The sequence below is a fragment of the Kryptolebias marmoratus genome, linkage group LG11, assembly GCF_001649575.2.
Source record: "Kryptolebias marmoratus isolate JLee-2015 linkage group LG11, ASM164957v2, whole genome shotgun sequence".
Lineage (NCBI taxonomy): Eukaryota > Metazoa > Chordata > Actinopteri > Cyprinodontiformes > Rivulidae > Kryptolebias > Kryptolebias marmoratus.
The window spans coordinates 8,292,925-8,308,021 of record NC_051440.1 but is presented as its reverse complement, the minus strand read 5'-3'; positions in this window follow the sequence as shown (position 1 = coordinate 8,308,021).

Sequence of the window (15,097 nt, the reverse complement as noted above, 5' to 3'; positions counted from 1 at the left end):
CAGCTGTTCAGTCCAAACACAGAAACTGCAATCTAAACAGCGTACATAGTACTGTAGAAGAAAAACAGAGGACAGATAAGAACAATAATGGTAAACTAACAACAATCTTTTTCAGTTCTTAGACCCAATTTATCAGAATGGAGTATAACATAATATGGTTCTTACTGAGCCCTAACAGTTGGTTAAAAAAAACAAACACAGATGAACAAAAAAAATAGATAATGTACCCTTACAAATTATTTCTACTTTGTTTATAACAAATATATACAAAGTGAGTAGAATTTAGATATGTGTCACTGGGCTGACTGAAATTTGCCGGCAATAAGAAGGATATATATCTTAGTTGGCACGATTAGACATGACAGCCTGGTATGTATAGCTGATGAATGTGACTCTGCTGAATTGCAAAGTAGGAAATAGGAGGGGCTTTGAGTGCAGTGAAAGTGCATTAACAGGGATTTAGCTTAGCATAAGAGTGGCAGAAGGAATGGTCTTTGCATTATATATTTAAACTTTATACATTTGCATTTAAACTGGGTTAATCGTTTTGTAAGCCATTTTTTTAGCAGGCTCTGCTAAGAACATTAAACAAGAGAAGGAAGAGAGTTATAATAAATGTTAACATATCTACAAGACAGCTGCTGTTGGCTGTTCCTGGTGAAATCCTCAAATGAACACATGGTCACTTTTAGGTTACCCTTAACTTGTCCTGCAATATGTTGCTGAGTATTTAGGACTAAAGCATAAATCATTTTCACACTATGGATCTGTCACAAAGTTGAGCCCATTTTATCTGATCGTTCACATATCATTCGCTCAACCCGGCCATGATGTGTTCTCACACAAATAAAGCTAGCATCATGAAACCAGTGGGTTACGGCAACTCTGTTAGTTAGCTGGTTGGTTAACGGCTCGCTCCGACAGTTTGGTGTGTTGATCGCATTTTCTCCTCAAACAAACACACCAACTCAGCTCTGTGACTACCTCCCTTCACAACTCAGCGACATAACAGCGGCGATTCAACTTCAGCCTACCCACGCTGCGTCTTACGTTTCTCAGACAAAACGAAGGCAGGAATATGATGCATCAGGCCTGCCTTCAAAGTGTTGAGTGAGGTGCTACAGAAAGATAAACAACAACAACAACATGCAGAAAACAAAACCTGACTTAATGTCTGCCAGTGTGGAATGGCTGGATGTAATATGAATGATCAGCAAGTTAAATTATTCAACCCCACAGCAGAGTGGTGTTTGAAAGTGTATGGAAGAACTACTAGGAAGAAAAGTGCAAATCACTATTCCTGAATAGTTTTGAGCTACATCATTTGCACATGTCAGTAGTAGCAAACCAGAATGAATACTGCTACACTTAAAACCAGTAAATCAGTTTTAAATAACAGCAGGAACTTCATGGTAATGTCACACGGTTGAATGTTGTGTCTTATGGATGTTAGGAGTACTGGACAGTATTTCTTTGCTTGCACAGAAGGGAGGTACCCATTGAAGCCAAAGTAATGGCTCTTTGTGCTGAGTAAAGACCCAGTAAATTTCTACTTGGTGAAAACAAAGAAGCTTGGCACGCCAGCAGGCAGCCTTACTGAGCACCTCCCTCAACAATATACTTGTAATTCTGAATGGAGGCAGTATTAGCATGGCTAGCAGAAACTTAACCACTTCAGTATGCAGCCCCCAGCTTCTAATCTCCAGAGGACATCCTGTTTCATGCACTTGCTTCAGTCAGCACACTCGGGATAACATTGCTTCAAGAGGAAAAGTTAGGTTACAGTATGTCTTGGGCAAAGCTTGACCATAATCTCGTCTTAAAACACCATGCATTTGCACATACAAACCCGTGGTAGGATTTCACCAAACTGGTTTTAAAATTCAGATTTCAAACTTCCATAGTTAAAATATGGATCAACCTAGACAAGTGTGAACAGCAAGGTTGTGTGTTAATACCCGTTTAACAATTTATTTCAATAATAAACAAAACGTATGTTTTACAGAAGTCTCGACCCTCTTCCAACTAGCAGCTATGAAGTGATGGGCCAAGGTAACTTTGTGTTTCCACCAACATACATAAGAATGTAAACACAAACTAATTATCTGCAGATCAGAGAGTTTTAGTGGATTGTGTTTGAAAAAGGCAGACATAGAGAGTAGGATGAAGAAGAATGTTGGTGAAGCCACATTGTGGTCTTTATCTACAATGTTTCAGACAGAGAGAGTGAGTGAGTCGAGGAGAAAAAAAGAAAAACAGTGGTTCCTATGGCAGTGAAAAGGCTTTGTCTCAAAAGGTCAAGACCTCTCTAGTGCTCTCTCAACAAAACCACGCTGAAGGCCCTGAGCTCAGCGGGTGGAAGATGAGCAAGGTCAAAGGTATTTGTCTGTGCACAAGAGTTGAAACTAGTGTCCAAAGGACTAAAAGAGGGGAAGAAAAAAGAAAGCCAACCAATGTCACTTCAATAATCCCATGAAAATGCTGCCAAACAAGTTGTGCTTTAAAGGTGTGAATCAAAAGGTGTGAATCAGTTCTGTTAAACTAACTATTTACTGGAATTCAATAATCTGATAAAAACAGGTTTCCAACACAATAGGTTAAATGTGTATTAGTCTCTTCTAATGTCATAGTGCTGCATGTGCAAGCAGAAAATAAATAATCCATACAGTCAGATGAGTTCCTACTTGGCATTATCACCCAGCCCCCCACAAGACCCATATTAGACAGAGTGGCCACCCAACAGCTAGTGAACCGAGGCTATAGCAGATTAAAAAAAATGCTCCAAACATGACCACAGCATGCAGACAGCTGCCCAATCTTCCCACAGGGAAGGACACTGGACAGCATGAAGCCAGTTTACAAAGCCAACAAAATGAACTTCAACCAGCAAGCACTGCAAAGTTTAGACTCCAAGAATGCATGTGTGAAATGCCTCAGAAGGATGATCTTGGGCTTAGAAGTTCATTTTCAACTTCCATCACCAATTTGTCAAAGAATAACTCACCCAACGAAAGGAACAGAAAAGCCATAGAGCCTTTCTAGGTACACTGATGAAGGTTTTTCATAACAAGAATATTACCAACTTTAAACCTTTTCATAAGTTGGTTCTGCAATATAGCCTCAAAGATGAGCCCCTCTTTAAGCTGCCTCTGGTCAGTCGCAAATGCATCAATCGAGCCAGCCACGTACCGTGATGATATGAGCTTACACAAAACAAAGCCAGCATTGCAGAACCACAGGAGAAACGGTGTACAACTCAGCAGCGCTTACATAGAGCACTTCTATTCTAAATCCAGAGGCCAGCTGGTCGCACAGACCATCTGCCATGGCTGCCCATATTCCGGCCATTTCAGCTCTGTGACTACTCATCCTGAAAGGCTCAGAGGCATAACAGTGGTAGGTTGACTTGAACCAACCAATGACGTCTCAGTTCTTTCATGAATCACATGGAGACAGGAATAACACTCATCTCTGGCTTGGAAGTGTTTTGCAAATGGCACCATTGAAAACTATCTTTTTGGGAAATATGTAAAACAGTGATTATCAACTAGTGGCCCCTGGGCCATATGTGGCCTGCAAGTTAATGTCATTTGGCCTGCTAAGTATTAAACTATTTCATAATTCAGGAATCAGTTTAAATCTAGCTCAAATCTTAGCCAATTAGCCAATCACGCCTGCCCTTTGAAGGGCCATCTAATTATGACAGCAAAAAATGAAATAAATAAAACAAACTAACCAAATCCAATTCCTGTATTATATATACATATATAGAATAACACACATCAAACAATATGATATGCAGGGATAAACAAACTATTATTGGTAGCAGACCCAGAGCATTGATTAAAACATTGTAGTAATTTCCAGGACAAAACTGTGACAATGAAGCAAAGAAAGGAGAAATACATTGGTAATAAATAAATTATTCGTAATGTTAGGACGACATTGTTGCAAATAGTTTATTTCAAAGTGTGTTGGTTTGGGTAGTTTTGGATTTGGAAAAAAGAGCACTAACTTCCTACCTTTTTTCTCCAATGACTGGGAGGTTTTTCATCCATATTTAGTCTCTCTCTGACATCCAGCTCCTCTCAAGAATTTGTGTAGTTATTCAGTGTTTGTGCATGTGCGTCTGAGTGGAACACAGGTTAATGTTTAATCCATCTTTCTGTGGTCTGAGAACTGACAGGCCCATAGGAGGAAGGGCTCTAAGGGGCCATAACAGTGGTCACAGAGAAGGAACGTGAGCTAATCCGGTTATCCTGTCCATGTGGTAGAAGAGCTCATACTATGAGCTCAGCCTGGACCATGCCTGCAGTGTAAACAATCAAATGGACCCTTATCACTTGGGTATGATATGATGGCAGGAGGGCTCTTATTGTTATGGAGACTGACCAAAGTGCAGGCAGTAGAAGTGATTGGCATTGGACTTTACCTGTGCCTTCTGTGGCAAAAGTTTGACCATTTAAAAAGAAAAAAGGAATAATTCAAAACACATGGATGGCACAAAGTTTTTGATTTATTGATTGCTCTTGAAAAATTTCCATTGATTTTTATGCAATATAAAGTATATTTGCTTTGTGAGCACATAAGGGGGAATTTAAAGTAAAAAAACAAACAAACAGAAAAACACTCAAAGGAAGCCATAGCATTTTGCAAAAAACAAAATGTCAACAATCACGGTTTCCAAGATTAAAGTAAAATAAAATTGCGTCAGAAAGTAAATGAGTTCACAATAAAATATGTTGTTGTTAAAGATAAGCACTGTAGAGATGAGCTGTTGACTGGCCTGTCACCATGACCTGCATCCACCGCTGAGAAATAAACAGCACGTTACATAAACCCCAGTGGACTCTGACCTCGGCACTGACAACGTGTTCGCTGTCTAAAATTATTTTAAATCTTCCAACACGCTCACCAGTGGGGTGAACCCAACCTGACCAGGCTGGAGGAGCCGAGGCTGAAGTGACAGTGTGACCGTGTTACCTCACAGCTCTGTGGTGACCTGGCCCCAAATGTTGGCTGTTTATAGCAAACCATTACGTGGTGGAAAGTTTGCCTGCGTGCAAGTATGTTGTGGACCCAAAACAGCCACATGGAAATCTATGATCAGTTGTATCATGGGAAACAAAATATAAAAAAATTATAACAACAAAAAAAGCAAAAAGCTGCCATCACCTATAGTTGTTAGATCTGGGTAAAAACAGGTGCCTCAATACATATAATGTTATAAATGCATATGCACAAGTAATGTCCTTATTGTATGGGACCGGGAACTTTAATTATCTGAAAGATCTCAGCTTTGGTTTGTAATGTTATTCCTTGCAATATATCACTTTGTCTATATATATATATATTTTCCTTTGACAAAGTCCTCCCTGCCTTTGAGCTTACCGAAGCGAAGACTTCAAGCTCTACAAGCATGATGCAAACTCTACAGAGGTAATTCGCTTGCACGACTTTTATGCTGTCATCTCAATAAAACAAACAGATGTAAAGACAATCTATGTTTAGGAATCAAGTTCAAGTGACTTCATTGTACAACTCGAGCATACAACGTGAGCTAAAGCCACTTCACGGACAACACGAGTAACAACTTGAGCTAAAATGACTTAAGCTAATTTGAGCTAAAGTGGCTTCAGAGTACATTTTTGAACTTAACCTCAGCTAAAGTGGCTTCACAGTACAACCGCAGCTAACAAGTTGAGCTAAAAGTGATTTCTTAGTGCGAGTTGAGCCAACAATTTGAGCCAACTTGAATCAAAGCAACTTGAGCTAAAGGAAGGAAATTTGAATAGTGTTTTAAGTTATTATCACCTGTTTTTTGTGTATTTTATTGAGTATGCCAATAAAAGAACTAACACAGCTGCTGTGTAAGCTCGACCTCCTGTATAGCCACAGCTTTGGTAGGTACCTCGGTGTAAATTATCAGCCAGACTATGGACAGTTTTGACCTCTGCCATTCCCAGATATTAAAATTGCCAAACTGTTCCAGAGTAACATTTCAGTTCTGTGCCAAACGCTGGCTCCTGCCTGTCCCTGTTAACTCCTGTCCAAATCAGTAAAAACGATCAAGCAGGCCACCATTTCAAAACCTCCCTGAACTTCATCCAAAACTATAAATTTCTGAGCGGAGAAACTGTTGCAAGCCTCGCGAGCTGACTGATGTACAGCTGAAGAAACAAGACAGCAAGGGGGGGAGGATTGCATTTACTTAACATGGCTGACAACTCCCCACTGAGCAAGAGGAGAAATTTTCATAGCAAGCCTGGTTGTAACCATCATTTAGCCCAAAATTCCTTGGCTAAATTTAGATTGCTTTTAGCCGAAGCAGCTTAGTCCAGAAAACTGAAAATATGTAAAATACACAAGTCTGTAAAACCTACAAAATTGCCTCAAAGTCATTATTCAGAATTTTAATGCTGAATGAAGAGAATGGTTTATGTTTTAAGTATTCATTAACCTTTGTACTCAATTTTTTCTGATTGTTGATATTGTTGTTATTTTTCTTAAGGCTGCTCCCTTCTGCAGGGGGTCGCCACAATGAGAGAACTGCCATGAAAGATTTGGCAACCGTTTTGCGACAGATGCCCTTCCTGATGCAACCTGGGCTCGAACCTGCAGTCTCAGGATTACGAGACCACAGAACTAACTGCTGAGCAACAACATTAACTTAAAATTAAGTCATTTTATCCTTGTTCCCACTGCAGAGAGAAGGGAGAGTCCACATTTTTTTCCCCATTAAAGGCTATGTTCACAATGCAGGCAAATGCGACCCAATCCTAACTTTTTTGCCCCTCTTCGGTACATTTTGGATTTTTTTCCATGTTTTTTTAAAATGACCGCAGCGTGAACATTCATGTCACATTTCATTCGACTTTTCCGTTTGCTTAAAGGATGGAGGTCCCTCCACTCTTGGCTCCGACTCTCCATCCACACATGCCTCTGCTCAGAGGCAGCAGCCACAGCTCCAAAAAAGCTCATCGTTAACATTTGTGCTCTTCTTCTTCTCCGTCTTCTTTTATCTTTTACCATTTGGATGGACAGTTGGCCCCGATTGGACAATAGCTTCAGAATCATGCTAACTCTCACAGCGTCCATATTTACTTCCGTAAACTCAGAGTGTGATGTCATCTCTTCTGCGCACGCGGGACGGTTCACAATGGAGTTTGATGGAGGTCACATTTAAAATGTAACATGAACGACTGCGCAAAAAAAAAAAAAAAAAATCAGATTTGAGTGAGAATTAAGAGCTGGAGTGAATGTAGCCTTAGTAAAAACATTGCAGTTACACAAACTTTAAATGGGAGTTATGAAATAGCAAAACTATTATTTTGTTTTACCCTAAAGTTTATCATATCAAACACCAAGTGCTTCCTGCAGATCCACATTTCTGATCTTAGATTCCCGACCCATTTGTTTCTGTTCTCTTCACTTGGTGGAAGTTTGTAAAAAGATTGCCCCGACTTAAGCTGGATCTGTTTGTACAGCCGACTGTACAACAGTGCTTCAGCACTTTGCTTATATTTTCAAGCTGATAATACAGTCTGCGATCATTCAGTTGGGGGTCATTTTTCCACACAGCTGGTGTAACTCGAGTGGGAGCCATCTGTGCAGGCGTCATTTATATTTGCTTGTTACTCACCAAAAGGCAATGCATCTCCATGGAGTCAATCAAATGAACACACTTCCGTTTTTCCAATATATGTGATAAATTTGAATCTGGAATTGCTCAAACCCATTTTGTAGTAGGTTTCCTTCTTTCATTTACACAAGCTCATCGGTACAGAGAGAGACTTCATTGGTCAACGAGTGCACAAAAGCCCTCCGCATGTGCACAAAACAAAACGAGGGAAAAAAAAAAGTTTCTTTAATGCCATTTAAAGGTCTCCAATTTCACACAGCCCCTTTAAAGACGTTTCTGGCTTTACAATAACTAAACAATAACTAAATAAGGGAGCGGCTGATCGAGTCACCCACTAACACTTCGGTCGAGAAAAAAAAACCACGAAGCTAAGAGATTTCTCCCTTCAAAGGCAGCTGTGTGTATCTCGTTTCATTTTCCAGCGTGACACTGGAGCACCGAGTTCCCCCCTTTTCTGGCTGCCAAACCGGCCTACGTGTGTGCGGGGAGGCATGCAGCACACGGGCTTGGTGACGGAACAGCACTAATTTGCCACCCTGCTCAGCTCGGAGAGCACAACAAAAGACCAAAATGTTCCTGCTCACGCCTCAAATTGTGAAAGCGGGAGCAAATGACTCTACAGTTGCCTGTCATTCAAGGACGCATCAGCTGATTTAACTACAAAAATATAACTCAGATTTTACATCAGCGCTGACAGGCAGAGCAAAGCAGTACAAATATGTGATTTATCATAATCATCTGACAGGATTGAAAGTATCTGATTAAATGAAAGACACTTCGTTTTTGCTTTCTTTTTTTAATAAAGCGCAATATCAGTTTCCGTTTACGGTCCTCCACACACCAAACAAGAAAAACCCATATTAGATTATTTTTGCACAGCCTTTTCTTAAAGTCCAAGTGAACTTTCTAATAATGAGTCGGTTGTTAGGAAACGGGGATGCCGATGAGATGGCACTCACAAAAGCAAGGCAAAAAGACACAAATCAGTCATTCAAGGAACACCGTCCACCTTGGCGAAATTCGGCGAACACACACAGCTTCCGCTCCTGATCGTTAACTCGAGCAATCTCCTGTCCAGAGCTGCTTAGTGTAAGTCTGACTGGAGGGTCACAATCCTGCTCAACCCAGAAGGACTTTACCGTAAGGAAGGCTCAAAGGGAACAAGCCGGTGGGGTGGGTGGGGGTCAGAGGAAGGTTGAAGCTGGCAGGATATAGGACGCGCGTTGGAAAACAGAAAGACCATAAACAGTCCGGGCGTGTTATGATAAGACAGAAGGTAACACTCACTTTAAAAAGGAAACAAAAAAGAAGAACGGTAGCGTAAATGTGTTTTGCTACAAGGAAGAATAAAACTGTTTCAGGATGTCGAATTTAAAACGCATCCATGATGACTTATAAAAAAGGAGCCGATCCGTAGCTCAGCTGTCTATAAATAAGTATACATATTTTTACACACTTGGGAAGTTAGAGTAAGAACTATTTAATTCCTTGCAAGGTACATTTTCATTAAAACATAGTCCTCTAACAGGTGGTTGGCTTAACTGCATAAAACAGCATTATGTTATCGAATAGGCTGAGGCAGGTTGAAGTTTAGCTTTTTTTTTTTAAAAGGCGAAGCCCTCTAAAGAAGAATATAAATCCTGGTATGTGCTACAGAAGGTTAGAAATCCAAGTTTCAAACCAGTGTTAGCCTTACCCCCCCATCTGTGGGCTGTTAATGTGAATTCACAAGGAGCGCTAATTAAAATATCTTCTTATGAAACGGGACACCTCTGCACAAAGCCGATATGCCACTAATTTCCGCTGCTCCACCTTTACATAAATAGACAAAACTAGCATTGCGGATCTAGCTATAAATTGTATCTTTTGGTGTCTTCTGGTGAATCGCATGTTTGGTATTTCTGTCAATCCTTAACAAGAACACAACAATATGTTAGTTGAGCTTGTTAATAAAGATTCACTGAAATACACTAAAGAAATAAATTAACAGAAATATACAATGTTAGTTTCACAGTTTTATGCTTGTTTAAGTCGATAAACAGGGATACCAAACAAAACACGTCGGACTACATGAGACTAAATACTTGCAATTTTTTTTTTTTTAAATTGCAGCTTATATCCCTTCATTTAAAATGTGATTCAGTCTAAATTGTTAGGGATTTTAATCATGTGCATAAAAGTGTGGCTAACTTATTCAAACTTATTTCCAGCAGGTGATAAAAGAATCCCATTTGCAGACATTTTTTCCCTTTCTGTTTAACTCTGGCTTCAGCCTAGCTTACATGCAAATAAAACGACTTCTTATTAGACTCTTGACTCACACCGACAGTCTGAGGAGATGTACCAAATGTGCCTGTGCAACTACACTGCTGCTGAACTTGTTCACTCCTCTCCACAGGGCCACGACTGGGACGAATGAAAAAAAAAACCTCTCGAGACTGTTCAGTTGGAAGGAGAACCTGAATGTCCTGTTTGAGGAGCTGGGTTGAGACAGCTCTGCACGGCACCCTGTTCTTATCTCCAGGCTGTGAATGCGACGTGGACCTGGGGGTGGGGGGGGGGTGGGGGGGCTAAATACAGGTCTCAAGTTCCTGGAGACGAAACTGTCAGGAGCACAGCAGCTAAAAAGACAAGAAAAGCCATTGGGAGAACGTGTTCCCCGGGGTGAACGTGAAAAGAACAACTGTGCGATAAGACCGAGAGAAGAAAGTTTAGAAATCCACTTCTTGTTTTGTCCCTTGTGCACGACAGAAAAGGTCATCTCGACGGACGACAAAAAGAAGAATCAGATTTAGGAACAAAATTTGAATAGTTAAGAAGACTGAATTAGAAAAAAATAAAACATTAGCAGTGATGTTGCATTTCTAACTTACTTCCTAGTTTATATAGTAAATTGACTGTAGTTATAGAGCGCCTTTCTACCCAACCAGGACACTCAAAGCGCTTTACAACACAATCTGTGCCCTTATTTACCATCCACACACATTCATACAGCACTTTACTACATCTCTACAAAGCTAATCTGAATAAATCATCTACAGAGTCTAACAGTGCTTTAGATCACAATCATACACTAATGGAACACATCAGAATCACATCGCAGTGAGGGGTTCAGTGTCTTGTCCAGGGACACTTCGACATGTGGTGGAACTGAAACTCCAACTATCTCAGGGGCGGGCGATCCTGGTCCTCGAGGGCCACAATCCTGCATGTTTTTACTTGTTTCACCCGATTTGAATCAATGGGTGATTAACAGGCTTCTGCAGAACACAGAGAGGTGATTTAACCATCGAATCAGGTGCGTTGGAGCAGGGAAACAAGGAAAACGTGGAATAGTGGCACTGGAGGACCAGGATTGCCCGCCCCTGAACTATCTCACTGGAGGACGACTGCTCTAACCACTGTGCCGCAGCCGCCCTGAATATAATGTGAACACACAGCTGACATCTTTGCTTTCTGATGATGTTCAACGACTCTCCACTTCTTGCTGTTTAATGATGCCGATGCTGAAATCTTACTCGTTAGTCACAATGCCAACATCCAATGTCATGCTAAACAATAAAGAAATAAAGGCTGGTATTTAACCCTAAATCTCTTATTTTCCCACAAACTGTTCACATGGGATTCTTTTTCTCTAACTTGAGCTCGCTGGGTCAAGGGTTAAACATCTGACTAAACTAGGGTTAAGGGTTCCTGTCACGTGATGGTAATACTGCGTTACAAAATAAATGCGTAAATAAATAATTGGTGGTGTAGCAATAGGCACCTTGAGATTTCTAAGCTTGCACTGCGACACTGTTGTGTTTTAGAAATGTGGAAAATGTACACAGATCTTCAGGTGAGACTGGAATCTCAACACACAGGTATATCTTCTCCGAAGCGACCGAACAGAATCCAGAAAACCGGGTTGAAAATGTACATTTCTGTAAAAACACTGTGGCAACGCCACTCGATAACTTATCGCCTGCTAGTTAAATATATTCCCAAGTAATATGTGATCAGGGATCGGTGCGCAGATTGCGCCTTTCATCAGCCGTAACATGTTCGGTCAATGAAAACCTTTGTTAATTTTTTACAGCAGGGGACAAACCGATGAAACTTACTTTCCTCTGACAAAAGATAAAAGGTGCTGTCACTTTGACGGATGATGCAACTATAAATGGCATTTTACCAATGCTCCCTGGAAAGATAAGGCAGCTCTAAGTGGGGATCTTTGAACCCGGAGGGCCGCGTCACTCCAGTGTGGGGACTGGCTGTAGGAGTTAGCAAACACTGTGGAGCCTCATCGACAGAGGCTCTGTTTGGTTAAGAGTGGACTGCAAAATGGACAGCAGAGTCTCACGTTTTGGGCCATTTTGGCCATTTTGGTCAAACCTCGGAAAACAGATCCTGTGTTATTGCGGGGTGTTGCGCATCGTGTTAGCGCTCAAAGTATGTGTTGGGGATGACTCTCAGCTACGACCTCATCAAACTTTAGCTCAAAATCTGGAAAACTGACAGAGTTACAGTTATTTTTGTGTTTACTAAGATCGATTAGCTGTGGCGACCATCTTGAATCGGACTAACTCCGAAAAGGTAATCAGCTGTAGATGTCCATCCGACGATGACTTTCTGAGAGTTTCATTTAAATCTGCTCAGGAGTTCTAAAGATATTTTGCTAACAGACAAACACGGTCGACTCCAAGGAGGTAACGCCAGTGTTTCGAGCAAAGATGTCGCTCAATGCGTAGCGCTCAGAGTACGTTTTAAGGAGGAGTCCCAGCTACTGCCATGCAAAGTTTTAGGCCAGTATCTTCCAAACTCAGCTGAGGTTTAGCCATTTGTGGTTTGCTGAATTTGCTCAGCTGTGGCGACCACGTTGAACTGGGCTGACTCCAAAAGTTAGTCAGCCGAAGACATGACATCCAGCGATCACTTTCTGAGAGTTTCATCAAAGTCCGCCCAGTGATTCACGAGACATTTTGCAAACAACGAAGGCACACGTGCAACTGCACAGCTGCGCTCTTTTCATGCCAGTGGACAATAGAAAGCCACGGCCGACTGTTTTGCAGCGTTAGCCTTACAAATAAACAACGGCTGGAAAGGAAGCACGCCGAGGCGGTGACTTTCCAGCCTTGTGGACGTCGTCAATGATTAGGTGAGGTGCAGACCATAAACGTGTCACTGACTGATTTTACTGCCAACTTCCAAGGACAGGCTTCTGTTAGTTAGAGATCTGCTCCTAGTGCTGTTTTTTTTTTTTCCTTCTTTTTTTATAATATGTTGACACATGTCAGGGAAGAGTTACTGCACACCGATCGGAGCTTCCTCCACATTGCACACCAAGAAAGATGCAAGGCCGCAGGAGCTCCACCGTGAGCTCCAACAGGCGGCTCCTGGGGGATGCTCAGGAAGCAACAACCTGTCAGGAGGGCCGCACGCAGGAGCTGCGCTTGGAACTTTTTAACCAATCAGTCACTTAAGATCTGACCTAAAGACCAAGGCAAATGCACTTTTTTATTTGTTTTTTAAAAATGTTTACTAACTGCATTGACCTTTTGACAACAGCAGCTTATCAGCCAGGCCCTTCTAAGAAGCGGGGCTGCTGGGGTGAACTTTGCAGACATCATCAGAGGACAGGGACAGAGTTTTGTTTCCCTAATGAGCGGCTTACATCACATGAGAGAGGTGGGGGGAGAGAGAGAGAGAATCTGCCTATTGATGAGCGAGCTGCGCATGCGTACAAGCTGATTAGCCGCCTCCACCCCCCCTCCCCCGACACAATAACAACGCTTCTGGGCTCCTAAAGACTTCGCCGAAAGCGGCTCAGAGGCTTGCAGGGGAGAAACGTGCAAAGTGCGCGTGCAGGAAACAGTAAAAGAAACCAAGCGTGCACACAACGCTCCCCCCTCAACAGATAAACAGTCTCAGCTTGCATCAGCAGGAGGAGGAAGAGAAGAAGAAGAAGAAGAAGAAGAAGCGTGCCTCCTGCTACAAATGGAGATTTGTACCTTCCAGCGGCGTGAATCCGAAGCCTCCATGTCGTCAGAAAAGTCGCTGTGCCTGACGAGGGGTCGGTGCAAAACAGAGAGATGAGGAGGAGGAGGAAGTGGGGGGAATGAGTACAGACTCTGACGCTGATCACGTCCTCGCCTTCACCCCCGCTGCTCTGCTGCTACCGCCCGCCGCCGCCGCCACTGCTGCTGTCAAAAGTCCCCCACCACGTCCATGCACGGCCGAGACATGGTGCTCCCACCCGCCGGAAGTGACCTCATGAGTGACAGCTGGCGGAAAGAAGGCGCCCGCCCCCCTCCGACACACCTATAGTTTCAGCGAATGGGAAGAGAGCAGCTTTTCCCTTGTGAAGGACGCCCCCTAACCACGGAGAGGCAGCACAAAGCCCCCTCTGAGTGTGTGTGCGCGCGCGTGTGTGCGTGTGTGTTGGAAACTTTTAAAATCTGATTTTCATAACGGAACAATACAGATATGAACCAGTCATACTAAAAATGTAAACTTTGCATACTATTGTAAAAAAGGAACAGTCACAGAAACATTCATGAAAAAAGTGCATATTTTGTAATATTTCAAACATCAGCAGCAAAGTAACAATATAACACAGCTATTTTCCTGTGCAGAAAATGTGATTATTTTAATGCTAAGTCAGCATGGATCAAACTACTTCCACATACTTTTTACTTTTTCATCATATATATATATATATATATATATATATATATATATATGTGTGTGTGTGTGTGTGTGTGTGTGTATGTATAAACATTTAGCTTGATCAGTGTGCCGTGACATTTCATATTCGTAACTTTTATACTTTTTGAATTATTTTACTTTTTTACGGAATTTCCCCCCATAGAAACACATTGAGATGGTCAAATTTCTTTTGAAAAATTGTTCTCTGAAATCTACTTCAGCAGACGTGCTTTCCTTTTTTTCTTCTTATGTTCCTTTTAGCTTGTAGCTACTGTCTTGTCAATTTTACCTTTTAGCTCTACTTGATGTAATTTAGGCTTTTCGCCATTATTTCATTTATTTTTTGCTTTTAGAAACTGTTTTGCCAATAGTTTGGTTAATTTCAGCATTTAGCTCTGGTTTTGCTAATTTAAGGCTTTAGCTACTGTTTTGTCAATTTTAGCTTTTATCAACAGTTTAGCTAATTGTAGTTTTTGCTTACCATTTAGCAGATTTTTGCTTTAAGCTTCGGTTTTGAAGATTTTACCTTCTGTTCCGCTAGTTTAAACTTTAACAATTCCTTCTTCAACAATTATCAGCCAAGGCATTCAGCAGTCAGCATCCATCCAGCATTTTCTCTGCTTTCTGTTGGGTTTGAACATGTTTTCCACCTGAGGTCGACGTGAAGGGCAGCTGCAGGTGATTGTCAGTGACAGACATTTTGTGTCACGGTTTGCTGCCTGTTCATGTGTGGAAAGTTCTCCCACCCTTGTTTTTTTTTCCCACAGG